At 34.2% G+C, this 17,019-nt stretch overlaps 1 pseudogene; it reads left to right on the top strand.

Annotated features, from left to right (window-relative positions):
- The first annotated feature begins 9,663 nt into the window (after nt 1-9,663).
- Nucleotides 9,664-17,019, top strand: part of LOC149561449 (bidirectional sugar transporter SWEET3b-like) — a 61,652-nt pseudogene continuing 54,296 nt past the window's right edge.

Here is a 17,019-nt window from a genome sequence, read left to right as displayed (position 1 = left end):
GGAGACTTTGAATTCTTGTTAGGAGATTCTAATCCTATTAGGAGTTGTAGAAGGTAGATGGGCCCACTGTTCAAACAGCTTCAGGGGCAAGACCACTAAACTCACTATCCAATTGATCTTTTTCTTATTCCTTATTGAATAATAGAAATGAATTAACCTCAGCTCCTTCTCTATCCTCTTGACTGGGCCAAACCTCTTCTGATCTCAATACCAGATCACCAACTTTGCATCCAATAATCTCTTAGATCGCTTACACACATTTACCAAATACTTTGCTCCTTCTCGCTTGATATCAACCTCAATACATACATTCAAACAAGGAAAATAACCTTTCTTTATACCATATCATCAAAACAATTCCTTGAGTAGGCCCTAAGGCTTTCTTAATTAATTATAATAGGACCTCATTAAGATAAACAATTATTTTACAATTACACAATACTGTTGGCTCACAATCTTCACAATTTCTCACACATGTGACCTCTGACCTTGTGTGCTTGTTGATGTCATCATCAAACTATCTTCTATCACTATCTAACTTCACTCATCATGATTCTATCCCTGTTAGGAGATAAAATCAAAACATTAGAAACAGCTTCTTGGGTACTCTATCTACTTATTGTCTTTTGTAATTCATTAATATCTTCTGCTTGTGTTTGACTTTCTATACCCTTACCTATCCACTTCATTAGGGTACAATGTAGAATACATCCTTAACTGTGCTTGACCTGATCATCAATACACAATCTGTACGACTTCCTACTCTTTGTGCTACTCGACCTGTTTCACAAAAACAATACTATGTTGACATCAAGGACAAACACGGTCATGAATGCAACACGCCAATCATGAACAATCTCTCCAATGCTTAGGATACTCCCCCAAAGGAATACTATTAGCATTCATGCTAACAATCTCCCCCCTTTGAGATTGATGAGAACATAGATGAAAAAGATATAAGTTCCAAGAATACCAAATCAAATTTTGTTGTTGTTGTTGCTATTCTTTTCTTTTCAAATCCTCTTCATCAATCAAATCTAAGAATCATTGCAACACTGCTCTATCTGTGCTTTCTCATTTTTATGATCAACATCAAATTTTCACACTCTAGCTCACAAGAACAACTCTCCATTCTTATCTATGGATGGTCATCAATTTTCACACTTCTCCCCCATTGATATAACTCAAAGTTTTTCCCCCATTAACATCAATTACTTTCAATAGTATTTTATCTTCATTGCGACAATCTCTCTCCCCCATTATGTTAGAGAGGTTATATTATCCATCTACAACACTTCTCCCCCATATATAGGAGATGTTTTTCATGCAATCTCTCCCCCATTGTCATTAATGACAAAGACTTCATTATGTCAATCATTTGCTCCAAATCTTCAATCACCTCAAGTTTCCAAATACACTATTTTGTACTAACTACAAAGAGTCCTTGATGACTTTGCTCATTTTAGATATTCCCCCATATAGGAAACATCAACATTCATTCTAGATAAACAATACTATTCTATACCACTAGATTGATGCATTCTTTGCATCATTTACTTAGAAGTAGGAAGGGGCATAACCCTAACCATACCTCACAAATACTCAAATGTATCTTTAGTTAAAGGCTTTGTAAAGATATCTGCAATCTACTCTTTTGTACTCACATACTCTAATATGATCTCTTTCTCTGCAACTTTTTCTATCAACATATGATACTTAATAGATTTATGCTTAGTCTTAGAATGCAATACAGGATCCTTCGACATACTTGCTGTACTTGTGTTATCACAATGTATGATAACTGGCTCTAAGAATTCTATCCCAATATCCTTCAACACCAGCTTCATTTACATGATCTAATTGCAATTGTTTGTTGCTGCTACATACTCTACTTCTATTGTACTTTGTGAAATACAGTCTTGTTTCTTTCTTATCCAAGAAACTAATTTTCCTCCAAGGAAAAATGCTCAATGTTGGTGCTCTTTCTTTCATCCATATTGCTTGCTCAATCTGCATTAATACATGCGCAAAAAGTAAAATCACAATCCAAAATTAGGTGTACCCTTCAAGTATCTAAATATTCTCTTTGCTGCTGCATAATGTGATTTCTTAGGATCAACTTGAAATCTTGCTACTATCTCAACTACATTTTCTTATTTGGTATGGTGTGAGTCAGATACTGCAAACCTCAAAACATAGATCTATACTTCTCTTTCTTAACTATAGATGTCTCATCTTTGCTAAATAATTTGTGACAAGTTATCATAGGTGTACCAACAAGATTACAACTTTTCGAGCCAAATCTTTTCAACAAGTCTTTCAAATGCTTAGCTTGTGTAATAAAATACCGTCACTATTCTGTATAATTTGTAGACCTAAGAGAAATTTCATTTGACCAATTATACTCATCTCAAATTCATTCTTTATTTCATTAACGAATTTATCACTTGCTTCATCATTACCTCCAAAGATTATGTCATCAACTAATATCACCATGATCAACAATCCATTCTTAATTTCTTTCAAATACAAATTTCTATCTATCACACCGTTAGCAAATCTCAAAATTGCCAAATATTTGTCCAATCTTGCATACCAGGTTCTTGGTGCTTTCTTTAGACCATACAATGTTTTCTTCAATTTGCATACCATGTTTTTTTCTTCTATCAAAGGGAATCCTTCAGGATGCTCATTGTATACTTCTTCAAGTTCTCCATTAAGAAATGTTGATTTTACATCCATCTAACACACTTCAAATTTCTTATTTGTTGCATAAGCCAAGAACATTTTTACCGCTTCAAGTCTGGAAACATATGACAAATGTCTCTTCATAATCTATGCCTTCTTGTTGTGAATATCCTTTTCATACTAATCTTGCTTTATTTCTCACAACCTTACCTTTTTCATTCGTCTTATTTCTAAAAACCCATTTAATTCATTTAACATTATTTTCTTTAGGTCTAGGAACCAATTCCCATATCTCATTCTTCATACTGATCTAGTTCTTCCTTTGTTGTTTGAATCTAATGATCATCCTTGCATGCCTCATCTACACTTTTTGGTTCAACTTGAGAAATCAAACATAATTCTTCATGTACTCTATTTCTTGTCATAGCTCCTTTGTCTTTGCTTTTAATAATCTGATCAACAAGATGATTCTTTATCAAATTCTTCTCCAGTTTAGGCATTGTTGTTTCAATTCTAACTTCTTCGCTAGGTTCAGATCTTGGTTCTTCTCTTTTTTCAATAATTTGAATGTCATTATGAAAATCATTATGTCATTATGAAAATCAAAGAAAACTTCAATATTCTCTCTAATAGATTTAGGATTATATTCTTCTTCATCAGAATTATAATCCAACACTCTCTCTTTAACGCCAAACTTTTTATCCACTTTCACAGTTGCACACTTAACAATAGTCTTAGTTCTTTGATTAGAACATCTATAGTTTTTCTTTTCAATGAATAACCAAGGAACATAACTTCATTGCCTAATGCATCAAACCTACCAATATCATAATCTCTCTTTATCTAGCCCTTAATTCCAATTTTTAAAATCTTTTTACTAAAGGTGCATATCCAAACCATAATTTATAGCAACTCTTGTTTGTACTATTTTTGATATACATCTGTTCACGGTGTTGGAAATATGAGGTAGGAAAGGGTACTGAGAGGGGAGGGGTGAATCAAGAATCAATAAAACTTAATCTTATTTCACCGACTAATCCTTCATATAATATTCTGATGAAGTTGTATGCATGAAAGAAAATAAACATTCGTAGCAATTTGACACAAGATATGGTAACCCAAAAACATTCCAAATAAAAAGTAAAATTGGGGTGGGAATGATACCCACAAGTTTTAGTACTGCAGTATAAAGTTGACCTGTTAATGCTTACAATTGATCACTTTCGATGATTTGCCTTGTTAGGAGCAATACAGACTGTGAGGTCCACCTTGTGAAAGTATTTACAAAACATACAATGAAGTATGCACTCAGTTAAGAGATTTAGCAAATGACTGTTAAGTCTACCCTATTAAAGGATTTAATTGATACACCTATTAGGATGAACAAGTGGCTGATCTATAATCCACAACTCTGATTTGCTGGTTGAGATTCCTTAAATTGTAATGATCAAGTTTTTGTGATAGATAAATATTTGTTGTCCCTTATACTTCTTGTAGCCTTCTTAATTCAAAATTTTCTTATTCCATGCTCTTGTGATTATTACTTGGATATGATAAAATGCTTTACATATATACCAATCCAAATCATAACTTACTAAAGTCGGCTACAATACAAGTTTCACTAAAATCCACAAAGTCAGCTCAACTACTAGAACTCAGGTTTTGAAGACAAGCTTAGTGATGTTTTGATACTCGACAATCACTGTCAACAATTGACATTGTGTGGAACTTTGTTGATGAACAGGTTCTATTCATGTTGATCACTTCTAAGTAGCTTGAACTTGGTCAGCACTGTGTGACTCGGTGAACACTACGAAACTCGACGTATACTAAATCACTTGGTTGACACTCCATAGCTCAGTCAACACTAAATTTACATTGCTAACATTGCGAGCTCAGTAGACACTAGAGAACATGGTTAACACTAGATAACTTGGTTAACACTGTGTAACTCGATTGACACTGTGGAGCTCGGTTAACACTAGAGTTTCCATCACTTGTACTGAACAACTTGGTAGTCATTGCTACACTTGGCATGAACTATACATAGGTTCTGAAGCTCGGTAGCAACTGAGAAACTCGATAGTGACTATATACTATGTGTGAGTCATTAATAGACAAATTGACCTTAATGTCAACAATCTCCTCCTTTAACATTATTGACAAAAACACTTATCATCCAAAAAATTGAATACTCAAAATTACAATGTCAAAACATTCTTTTATCATCATTCTGTGTCTACAACTCGATAACATTCTCTATTTTTCAGATTTTTCAAAATTGCTTTTGTAAAAGATGTTGTTTGCTTATATTTTCATGTATATCTCTATAATACTATACTGCTCCCCCATACATAAACCTTATATATCTGTAGTATTTTTCCCCCAGACATATATTCTTTACATGTCTTTACATATACTTCTCCCTCTTTATACATTTATACATTCATCTATACTTCTCCCCCTTTTTGACATAAATGCTAAAGGTGTATACTATATGTTAATACAAAAATGTGCTAAGAATTCAGCATGTACCTTCAAGATTAATGCCATTGACTTGTCCCAATTTTCCTATAACACCTTATTTGCATGCAATGCGATCTGAACTTCTGTTGATAGCTCCATCATGAGATCAACTATGGAGAAGTTATTGTCATGAATGAGTGTCTTAGCATGTGCAATGTGTGTCTACAATGCATCCATGTTTGGAAGAATCATGCTTTGGATTTCTATAAGTGTGGCCCTGATCCTGGCTTCTTCCTTTAATAATTCTACTTGCAAATTTGTTAGAAATCTAATCTTTGAATAATGAGAAGTGTTGTAGCTTGGGTAAAGTGACAACTGGTGTGCACTTGCCTTCATGTATTCATCTATCTTTGATAGTTTATCTTTAATTCCTTGTGTATCACACAACTTAACAAACAATGAAGTGACACTATTTACAAATGTCTCCAATGAAACAAGAATAGTAGACAATTCTACTTGGTTTATTGCAATTTTCTATACTACCTGTTCCAATACCTTGTTCTCAAACTTTCTTTCTACTCTTTGTAGTGACTTATCCTATTCATTCAAGTCTTCATTGAATTTCTAGAAAACTTTTGCTAATTGGTCCAAAATAGGTTGTGTACTATCAACCTCAATACTCAGTGCATTTACAAATATGTCCTTTATATCTTCAAGCACTTGGGTTTCCTTTCTCTTCTCTTCTTTAAGCTTCTCTTGCTTATCTCTATTTTGCAATAATTCTCCTAGGGTATTCATTTGATCAGGAGTGAGGATAGATATATCTCAATTTGGAATAACTATGTCCTCATCTAGATCAATTTCTTTTGCTTTACCCTTACCCTTATCTAAAACTTCAGTACTCGGTTGAGACTTGTTCTCAACTTTCATTTTACTAACTATGGATACATGCAGAATAGGAACAATAGTAGAAATTGAGGGGCTAGCAACAAATATATATATGGCACTAATAGTAGAAATACTTTGTTGCTGCATGATTAACCTTGATGATGGAGGAAATTGCTGCTCAATAGATGAAGTGTGGATCACTTCAGTCAATAGAATACTCATCTCAACATGTCATGAGCTTGGTTGGGTGCTTGCTGTTGTAGTGATACCTATAACCAACTCGGTAGAAGCTTTCTTTGAGCCAGATTGCACTATGACTTTGCTTGGAGAGTGAGGAAATGGGGACATTACTGCTGATGCAATCTTCTCTGCATTAGTTTTCTCAATACTTTTTTTGGTGTAAATAAGTATTTACTATTTACACTAGGTTAATGCATATTCATATTATTTTTCATATAGACACTTAGGAGGTTGCATATTCATATGATTTGTCATGTAGACAACACAATAGTTTTCACTCTAATTGAGCACATATTGTCTACTACATCTCTTTATGGGAAACACTTTTGTATTCTAATCCTCACATTGTTACACGTACATTCATGCACAATGGAGGATAATCCACTCTTGGTGGACATGTGCTTAATTGCTATGCTTATCTCTTGTATGACTCCTAGACATATTAGTTGCCTTTATATACAAGACACTTCTATGATTTATTCATCCAATTATCTGATTAATCCATTATCATTGATCATTTCTTGTCTCTCTTGTGCTGTCTCTTGAGCGTCTAGATCTTCGTATTTCATTCTTGTTTTAGGCCAATTCTTACATTGTATAAGAGCTTGAGGAAGATTCTTACATGGTATTAGAGCCAGGGGAGTTTCACTACATAGCCATTGGAGATTTTTTTTTTGTAGGTCAAAGATTGAGCTTGTTGGTGCAAATCAAATGTTGGTATCACATTCAAACAGTCAAAAAATCCCCAAATTGACTTTTGTTTTATCAAAATTGGACATTTGAGGCAAAATCTAAAGTCATTTGATTTTTGGAGGTGCGACGATGATGGTTCATGAAAAATAATTACAGAGATGATTTTCAAATAGCAATATCTCCTTCATACAAAATTCTTTTTCTGAGCCATTTTTTTAATTTTGGGGTAGAATTTCGTGATCTACACATTGGTGCAGGTTGTTTGTGATCTCTATTCTTGAAGTTTTCTACAAATAGAAAATCTTGATTTTTACAACTTTAGAGGCTTCGTTCAAGCTCATATGGACACGTATTTAGGTGCAAATTTTTTTTGAAAGTGCATAATTTTTGTCTACTTTCCATATCTGGTATTAGTTTGGAGTAATTTTGAGTGGACATAGTACTTTCAACATTTAGTCATTTTTGGCCTATTTTGGCACTTGTAATTAATTAGATCCTTGAGAGGTCTTGTGTCTTATCTTGTTGAGTCATATATAGCTTCATATTTACTGTTGTAACCATCATTAATAGAAGTCCACTTTGGTCTATTTTGATAAGTGGTCAAATGTACACACACTAAATATAAAGTGCCAAATCATCTTTTTTAGGGTGGGGATTCTTTGATTGAGTGAAAGGGGGGGGAGGGATGTGTCTATCTTGCATTCTTCAATCTCTTTGATATTGTGCTCTTTCTTTTGCATTATGGGTCCTTTTTCTAAACTAACACCATATAATTATGCTACTTGGAAAGAAAAGATAACGAAACTGTTAGTTGAAAAAGGTTTATTACGTTATGTAACTAGCGTTGCAAAGAAACTTGATGATGATGCTGATGAGTCTCGTAAAGAAGACTGGGAATCAAAAAAAGAGATGACCTTAGGAACCTTGCTAAAGAATATCTTAGATCCTGTTAAATATCACATTAGAAACATTATCAATCCAATCAAAGTTTGGGATAAAATTGAAGCATTGTATGTGATAATAGATGAAGATATGGCCTGCACCATTGAGGAAAATCTTTTCAAATTGGATCCTTGGAATTTTGACACCATAAAATATTATCTTACCCAAGTAGACATGTGTAGGGCACAACTTAAGGATTGTGGTGAACCCATCAAGGATGCAAAGTTGATCAAACATGTAATGGCTCATCTTCCTCCTGAATATGTAGCTTTCGTTTCAAGTTATAATACTCACAAGTTAACAATGAGAGGTTCCTTCACTAATCCTTCATTCAAGTTATTTTCAGGAATCTTAGTCTTAGAACATGAAAATTTAGTATGAGAATTCTTTAGTCTTCCAAGCATAAATCCTTCGTAGCTAATAAGGGGAATCAAGGGAATCAAGGTGCTAAAAGTTCCAACAAGAAGCAAAAGCAATGGAAGGCTAAGCCACAAGATGACATACAACAATCTTCCTCTACACATCAGTCTACCTCCACACAAAAATCTTCCTCACCACAAGAAAACTCCAACAATAAGGGTAAATTATCCAAGAAGGAGTTTCTTACTTGTGCATATTGCAATAAGAATGGACATGAAGAACATCATTTTTACAAGAACGAAATTGATGAACTCAAGAATCTTCTCAAGAAGAATCAAATTAGTCTACCTTCAAGAATGACTACTTCAACCCCTTCTTCACATTCATATTTTGATAAAGGATAGGATCACATGGGAAAAGGTCAAGCCTTAGTATCTACTTCAAGTCAAGATTCAGGGGCTTTGCATCATATGGCATCTACACAGTCTATGTTTTCATCATTTGATCCTTGTCATTCTCTACCTATCTTGATGGGAAATCATACTTGTATGAATGTTATTGGGAAATACACTATTGATAAAGGAGAGAGATACTTTACAAATGTGTTGTGCATACCTCACTTAAGTCATAATCTTCTTTCCATCTATCAACTCACTCATGGAGATAGAAGAACTGTGGAATTCACTCCCGATTTAGTTTTTATCAAAGACTTGGAGACTAGACATATCATTGCTATAGGGGTGGTTGATCATGCATCTCAACTATACTACTTTTTCAGACTTTGGTCATGACGATGATAGTGATTTTTCAACAGATTTTTATCATGTGTCTAGTGATGATTCAGATTTTGAGGAGAAATTTGGCTACTTGAACTTGGGTGTTCTCACATGTGATCAAGTTCTCGAGATATTAATTTCCTCTCCTTCTACTGATATTCCATCTACTATTGTTCTTGATGATTCTTGTAGTCACATAGCTATGGATTTAGATGATTTAGTGCAGTCAGGCATTCATTGTCTTCTAGACTTAGTTCCATGGGATGACTACTTGACAAACATTTCCAGTTTGTTTATGGAGTCCTACATTGCAAATTTGGGAGACACTATTGATAACATTCATCTTCTCTTTGGTGAAGATTATCCTTCTTTAGTTGTTGTGAGGGAACACTCTGACCCTCATCTTCATTCTCTACTTGACCAGTCTTTCGAGGTTGACACGGTGGTAGATCCTTTGATACAACAGTTCGAGGAGGTCACTTTCTCTTTAGAGGAGATATTTGAGTCTTTGATACATGTTCTACATTCATCCTCAGTTAATCTTGATTTGTCTTTTTTAGAAGAGTGGCATAATGCACATAATTTGGAGGAGGCACCTTTCAGTATTGACATGGGGACACTCGAGCAGGATTCAAAGATTTCATACATTTTCAGGTTTCTTCCTACAGATGGAGGAGGCTTCTTTCATGCACCTTTAGTTTTGTTTCTTCCTAAGGGGAGAAATGTTGTTCTACACTCATGGACTAGTTTCTACTTTGAGCATAGAGCATCTTCCATTGGTGTACATTCTACATTAAGAGAAGGCTACTTGGTCTCTCTTCCACTTCTTCTTTTTTATGGGGGGATCTTCTCCTCACATGAGGTCTTCTTCTCTTTCATTTTCTTTTATTATACTTATCTCTCTTTTGGAAGGGGTTTTACCCCATGAGGCTTTCCCTCTTTCTCCACTTTATGAGAGATTACATTGCATATCTTTTGGACTTGCATTTTGTACATGGGTACCTAACATGCCCTAGTAGCCATGAGCCATCTTGCATTATTATCTATCTTTTGTGAGCTTAAGTACATTTCCCTAAGTTGCACTTAACGGGGGGGGAAGGTGTTGGTGTAAATAAGTATTTACTATTTACATTTTACTTAAGTTTACTTAGGTTAATGCATATTCATATTAGTTGTCATATATATACCTAGGAGTTTGCATATTCACATGAGTTGTCATGTAGATAGCACAACAGTTTACACTCTAATTAAGCACATGTTGTCTACTACATCTCTTTAATGGATACACCTTTGTATTCTTATTTTCACATTGTTGCACGTACATTCATGCACAATGGAGGATAATCCACTCTTGGTAGACATGTGCTTAGTTGTTATGCTTATCTCTTGTATGACTTCGAGACATATTAGTAAATGCCTTTATAGACAAGACACTTCTATGATGTATTCATCCAATTATCTGATTAATCCATTCTCATTTGATCATTTCTTGTCTCTCTTGTGCTATCTCTTGAGCTTCTAGATTGCCTTAGGCCAATTCTTACATTGTATAAGAGCTCGAGGAAGATTCTTACATGGTATCAGAGCTATACCAAATTCTTACAACGTTGAATCTCTAGAAGATTTCCTCTAGTAGCTTCCTATTTTTCATCCTCATCATCTAGATATACATCATCAATCTCATCATCTTTTATTTCTATATCCTCTTCCTTATCTTCATCACCATCTTTGTCATTAATATGAACAATAAAATCACTAGGTTGATACAATTTGTAGATGTTCTTCCATGTGTTTGTGACTGCCTTCACCACATATTCAATATTTTTGAGAAGTATCATGCAAGTGTTCATCTTGAGAGTGAACTTTTGTTCATTCTTCTTCAAATATTCTTTCACCTCCTTTTCTCTGGGACTCGACAAGAGTTTCCTCAGAGTCTATTCAAAGATGCCTTTGCAGTCTTCTTTGCATGCTCCCATCTAGGCTTGGTTGCTTGCATGAGCTCATTAGGAATTTTCTAAGTAAACTCATAGGAGAATACTTCTATTTTCTCAATTTGGTCATAATAGCATCTTCAATCTATCTTTTCTCATCTGCATTCCTTGATTCCTATTTGAGGAATTTTAAACATACCATGCCAGTTCCTTCTTCCAATTTATTTAAATTTTCTTGAAGTGTAGGTGTAGGCCTTTTGAAGATAATCTTCTCGGCATCCTCTTCACCTAACTTCAATTTCTTTCCAAACTTTGGCGCCCTTCTTGTGAATATAGTAGTAGATGACTTAGTAAGTCTGGTTATGATAACCTTACCTTTCTTCCTTATAGGCTCTTCTTCTTCAGATTTGGTTTTTCCATCTTCATCCTCTGTATTAGCTTCTTCTACATCATCAGCTTTTCCTTCTGTTAGCAGGAGAGTAGAACTTTATTGTCTTAGTTTTGCTATCCTCTTTCTTCCTTTGTCAACTACTTGAGGAAGCTTAATTTCAAGTTTTATTCTTGCTTTAGCTTCTTCATAAGTCCTAAAATAAGGTGCTTTAGAATCCATAGGCTCATTCAACAGTGGCTAAATGATATCTTTGGTTTCATCAATGTTAACCTCATACTCCAAAGGCTTAACCCATGCCATTCTTCGTTTGACTGCCTGAATGTACACTTTGTCACAGTCCATCAGGAAACAAATATCATCCTTGTAGTCTTCTACAAGCTTCTTAGTTATCCTATATCTATTTTGCATCTTCTCTTTGAATGATTCAAAGTAGTTTTCTATGATGCTATCAAAAATTTCACCCATTTTCGCTATATACTCATTTATTTGATATAAAATAGGGACATATTTTCTCCATACTACTGTACCTTTAGAAGGGAAGAATTTTCGTACAGAGAAGAATAAAAAAGTCAAGAGTGAATCAAACTTACACGGATTGTTCTTGGAACCTCTGATGCTTTCCATGTTCTTATTGAACTGATTCAATAACAACTTGACAAGGTTGAATGCCATGTTATTCTTCACTACTTTGAGAGCTAGATCAACTGCCTCACATGACACACTATTGAGATGACTATCATTGTAGATCTTATGAGAGATCACATGAATTCCAAAATTTAGTTCCATGTCAGTGATTTTACTTATCTTCATTCATTTTCCATCCCATTTAGCATGAGTTTACTTCACTAGTTCAACCTAACCTACTGTTTTGGTTGCTTTGGCTTTGTTCAACATTGGAAAACCAATGATTTTGTGAATCATTTTCTTTGATATCTAAATAGGTTGCTCCAATCATAACTATCTATTATGCACACTACTCAGGATATATCTTATAGATTTGACCTAGAAGTCTCTTGGCATATGTGATATGTGTGTCAAGCCCTTGGCTTCCAAATGTTGATGCTCAAGTTTTAGAATGTCATTCATACATAACTCATTCAATGCTTTGTTTATCTCATGAGTGCCTATCTCTTGAATATAAAAGTGATGATATGGACATATATCATGCATGAGCAATACCTTGGGTAGAATTTGTGATTGTACACCAATTGGGTCAAGCACTTTTGCAATTGTTGAACTCAACTTGAAGTTTGGTGCCTTGCACTTGACTCCTCGAACCAACATTTCAGACCCTTTCTTAATTTTGCTGCTGGAAGATGCCATGCTTGATAGGGTTTTCTAAAAACTCAAAATTTCTTCAACAACAAACACTCAGATCATTCTTAAGCTCTAAAATCATTCTTCGCAAAATAACTCTTGAAATTTGCGGTGAAATAATAAATTCAATTTCTTCCTTTTAAATTAATTTCCTCTTTACAATCACCATTAATGCTTGGTACATTTACTTGCTCAATGCCATACTATCTTCCACTTGGTTCAACCTTTAATGCTTGGCAGACATCCATAGCTTGACAAACATTCATTATCACTCAGTAGAGTCTTCAACAACTTAATGTTCACATACAATACTTTAGTATATTCAGACCTTGCTTGATAGGGTCTTACAACCCGACCTAGCTCGGTAAGGTCTTGAATTTATGCAGCCACTTGATGATACTTGTGCATCTTGAATGCTGATATGGATCTCTTCTTCTTGTTGGCTGGAATTGATGAGGGATGTCTACTTCAAAAACTTAGTTCTAGTTATTCCCATAGGGATTCAAGTTGAAATGTCACCCAACTCTTGAGTGACATCCACTTCATCACATGGGCTTGCATTCTCAAGAGATTTTAGTATCCATTGCTACTTCTTCTTTCTGATATTGTTAGTCTTGGCTTTCTTTTCATCTTCAATTCTTCCTGTGTTCATATAGTTTTTGGCAAGATGTCCAAGTTTTGTACAAATGAAACATCTTTTAGTGGCATCTCTTTTCCTCATGTGACATTTCACATAGTTTTCTCCAATGTGCCCAAATTCACCATTGTAGTGGCTTCTACATCATGTCTTGTAGTCCCATCCAAATATTGCTTTCACAATCTATTCTACTGGATTCAATTTCTTGATTTTTCATTCAGAAGATTTTAGCCCTTGTTTATTGCAACTATAGCATTTTCCGTCAAACTTAGATTTCTCCTTGTAGTCACTTTCTCTATGTCCATGCTTATTGTAGTTGTAGCATTTTTGATTGAATTTTTATTTACCATTACTCCAACATTTGTTTGATGTATAACCTATCTGACTTACCACAATGATTGTAAGTAGGCCTTTGATTCTTTTGAGCTCCTTTCTTGGATGATTCATCTTCTTCTGTGTATCCTATTCTAGCTTTGCCTTTGTGTTTATACTGACTTTGTTCATTCAATTGATTCATGTTTTCTTGAGATTTCATCATCCTTTATTGATTTTATTTTCAGTGTCTAGATCATTTTGCAGCCTTCCATTTTCTAACCTTAGATTCATAAGTTCTTCATTTTCATTAGTGAGCTGATCAATAAAGTCTTCTTGTTGAAGGGATAGATGTTGAATTTCATTGTTCTTTTCTTCTATCTCTTCTTTGGCTTTGTCTTTTTCTTCCATGACTTATCATAATCTCACTAATAGGATTTCTTATTCTCTTTTCAACTTTCTAACTTCTTCTTGAAGATTGGAATTCTTTTCTAATAGGTCTTTGATTGCTTCATCAACTTCATCTAAATTTATTTCAAGATATGTATCTTCAATTCTTTCTTTAGTGTAGAGATTGTCATTCATTTGTATTGCAAGATCTTTCCTTCTTTTCAATGATTGAGAGAATTGCTCATTTTCTTTCTTTAGTTTCCCAATGGCCAATTCAAGATTCAACTTTTCATTGTCAATAGCTTTATCTAGGCTATATACATCCATTACCTTTGATCTTTGCTCAAGTTTTTAAACTTCTTCTGTGAGAACCACAATGCTCTGATACCAATTGTTGGAACTATGAGGTAGGCAAGGTTATTGAGAGGGGAGATGTGAATTAGGAACCAATAAAATTTAATCTTATTTTACTAGTTAATCCTTCATATAATATTATGATCTAATTGCATGCATGAAAGAATGAAATAAAATAAACATTCATGACAATTTGACACAAAATATGGTAACCTAGAAACTTTCCACATAGAAAGTAAAATTGGTGGGGATGATACCCACAAGCTTTAGTACTACAGTATAAAGTGGACTTATTAAGGCTTACAATTGATCACTTCTGATGATTTGCCCTATTAAGAACAATAAGGATTGTGAGGTCCACCTTGTGAAAGGATTTTCAAAACATATAATGAAATATGCACTTGGTTAAGAGATTTAGAAAAAGACTGTTAAGTCTACCCTATTAAAGGATTCAACTGATACACCTATTAGGGTGAACCTGTGTCTAATCTCTAATTTGCAAGTCTAATTTGCTGGTTGAGATTCCTTGAATTGTAATGATCACCTTGTTGTGATAGATAAATCTTTGATGTCCCTTATACTTCTTGTAGCCTTCTTAATTCAAACTTTTGTTATTCCATGCTCTTCTGATTCTTACTTAGATATGATACAATTCTTTACATATATACCAATCCAAATAATAACTTATTGAAGTAAGCTACAATACAAGTTTTACCAAAATCCACAAAGTCGGCCCAACTGCTATAACACAGGTTCTAAAGACAAACTCGCTAATGTTTTGATACTCGACAACCACTACCAACACTCAGAATTGTGTGGCATTCGGTTGATGAAGAGGCTTGGTTCATATTGATCAATTCCAAGTAGCTTGGACTCGTTCAACACTGTGTGACTTAGTGAACACTGTGAAACTTGACATATATTGAATCACTCGGTTGACACTCTATGACTTAGTCAACACTAGATTCACATCGCTAATACTGTGAGCTTGGTAAACACTAGAGAACATGTTTAACACTAAATAACTTGGTTGGCACTGTGGAGCCCAGTTAACAATAGAGTTTCCATCACTTGCACTAAACAACTCAGTATTCACTGCTACACTTGGTTTGAAGCTTAGTAGGAACTAAGAAACTTGGTAGTGATTATATTTCAAGTAAGTGTGAGTTACTAATAGAAAAATTAACTTTAATGTTAACACATGGCGTATACTTTTGTGTTGACTACTTCTCTCCAAAATGTCTTGGATACATCATTCTCAAACATCATGGCTCTTGCTACTTCTGTTATAGATCTATTTGTTCTTTCAACAATCCCATTTTTGTCAAGAGTCTTAGGTGCTAATAGTTGTCTCTTCATACCATATTCTTTACAAAAGGTGTTAAACTCTCTTTTAGTAAACTCTCCACCTCTATCTAATCTAAATTTTTTTATCTTTACTCTAGATGCATTCTCAACTCTATTTTTGAACAAATTAAACTTTTTAAATACCTTAGACAACTACAAGATTTGGGGTCAAATTGCAATGTGAGTTTAATTTGTGATGATTTTCATGTTTTTTTGCAAGTGTCCCCAACACCGTTGCAGTTATGACGGGGCTATCATTATTGTGACACTCGTGTGATTATAAACAAAAAAGAAAAGAAAAATAAATGTCATTTGTCATTTTCCCAAATCCAGTTGCATGTGCAAAGAGGAGCTAGGGCGATTCACATTCCCTTATACTCGAGTCAGGGATAGGAGCCAAGAGAAAAGTAGAGTTGATTAAACAACTAGGATTAACCTTGTACTCAAGCCAAGTAAAACACGTTCCATGAGGCCACATTTCTATTAGGTTTTCTTTTCTTAAAAATCTGTTTCTTTTTGTATGAGTAAATGAATTCTTGCAAAAATCCGTTCATTTTCCCAAATCAATCTTTGCCTACAATCTATTAAATATGTTGTATTAGAATTCATATATTTTATTATTATTATTATTATTTTTACATGACTTTCTATGGTTTTATCAAAAAAATACTGAATTCAAAATCATCTCATGGACCCTAATTTGCAGACCTTTATGGCACTGGGAGACTATGCCAACACTACAACCCTGACCTAATTGACTATAAAAACAAATAGAATCTTCACTAAATAGCACATACCTATTTGTGAAAAATATGGGTCCACCTTACAACTTGGAATGACCACTATGGACTCCCTTAATTCAAATGGGGACCACACAATACCACACTCTAAATTCAAATGGGCTTACACTAGCATTGAATCTCCCTTGTTCTAATTAGATATCCCCCTTGTTGCACATCAATGCTCCACTTATTTACATGCTTCAGTCATAGGCCTTTGCAACCCCTACATTAATTTCATTTTAGTGTCACGTCCCTTGCATATTTCAAGCAGGCGGCAATTTTATATTTCAAGATGTAATTACTATGCCTTCATTTTCTTGAGTTTTAGATCGTACGAGCTTTGAATTTATGTAGTACATGGGATTTTACAGTAGATTTTACCATTAACTCTAACGTTCTAGAGGCTTCCTCATTAATGATAGTTGACTTAATCCATAGGCTTCCTCATTAATGCTAGCTGACTTAATGGTTCAAATTTTCTATAATTTTTATTTGAGAAAAACTA

The sequence above is a fragment of the Cupressus sempervirens genome, chromosome 4, assembly GCF_028749045.1.
Source record: "Cupressus sempervirens isolate cs-2001-9-10 chromosome 4, ASM2874904v1, whole genome shotgun sequence".
NCBI classification, from domain to species: domain Eukaryota; kingdom Viridiplantae; phylum Streptophyta; class Pinopsida; order Cupressales; family Cupressaceae; genus Cupressus; species Cupressus sempervirens.
This window is presented reverse-complemented; position numbering and strand designations above follow the sequence as displayed.